Source organism: Loxodonta africana, chromosome 23 (assembly GCF_030014295.1).
Source record: "Loxodonta africana isolate mLoxAfr1 chromosome 23, mLoxAfr1.hap2, whole genome shotgun sequence".
Lineage (NCBI taxonomy): Eukaryota > Metazoa > Chordata > Mammalia > Proboscidea > Elephantidae > Loxodonta > Loxodonta africana.
In genome coordinates, this window is record NC_087364.1 from 67,112,610 (window position 1) to 67,113,487 (window position 878).

The following is an 878-nucleotide window of genomic DNA, read 5'->3' on the forward strand; positions in this document are numbered from 1 at the left end:
GAAAGCAGGTGATTAACTTAAAGAACTTGTATTAACGTTGTTGCTGCTAGTTGCTGTAGCGTCGGTCCTGACTTACAGAGACCCCACACACAACAGAAGGAAATGCTGCCTGGTCCTGTGCCAGCCCCATGATTGGTTGTGGATCAGCCTGTTGTAAATCCATAGGGTTTTCCCTGATTTTTTGGAAGTAGATTGCCAGGCCTTTCTTCCTAGTTAATCTTAGTCTGGAAGCCCTGCTGAAAACTGCTGAGCATGACAACAGCACACAAACCTCCACTGGAAAATGGTTGGTGACCGTGCCTGAGTTGCATTAGTTGGAATTGAACCTGGGTCTCCAGCATAAAAGGTGAGAATCCTACTACTGAGCTACCACTGCCCCCATGAAAATAATACAAGGGGGGAAACATAATAATCAGGCAAAAAATTAACAGTTATTCTGATTTTATCCTTAAAAGAATCCCTATAAGCCTGAGCATAGGTCCCTGGGCAGCACACATGGTTTGTGCTAGACCACTAGCGTAAAGGTCAGCAGTTTGAACCCACACAGCAGCACCCCAGAAGAAAGACTGGCAACCCATTTAATCGACTCCATGGCAATGTTTTGTTGTTGTTGTTGTCTTTAGGCCTGAGCATGGCGATACCCAAACAGACCACCAAACTGTTATTTTCATGTTGAGAAAAATAGAAGCTCTTTCAGATGACCTTTGCATGCCAGGCTTCAGTGGGAAAGACAAAGACACACACGAAGATCATTAGGTACTTGGAAGGCATGGTTTCAGCCAGGATGTAACTCAATTACCCGAGTGTTTAATAAAGAGCTTGGGGGAGATATTTCTTCATTTGGGAGGCAGCACTGTCAGAGGAAGAGGGGAGAGGTT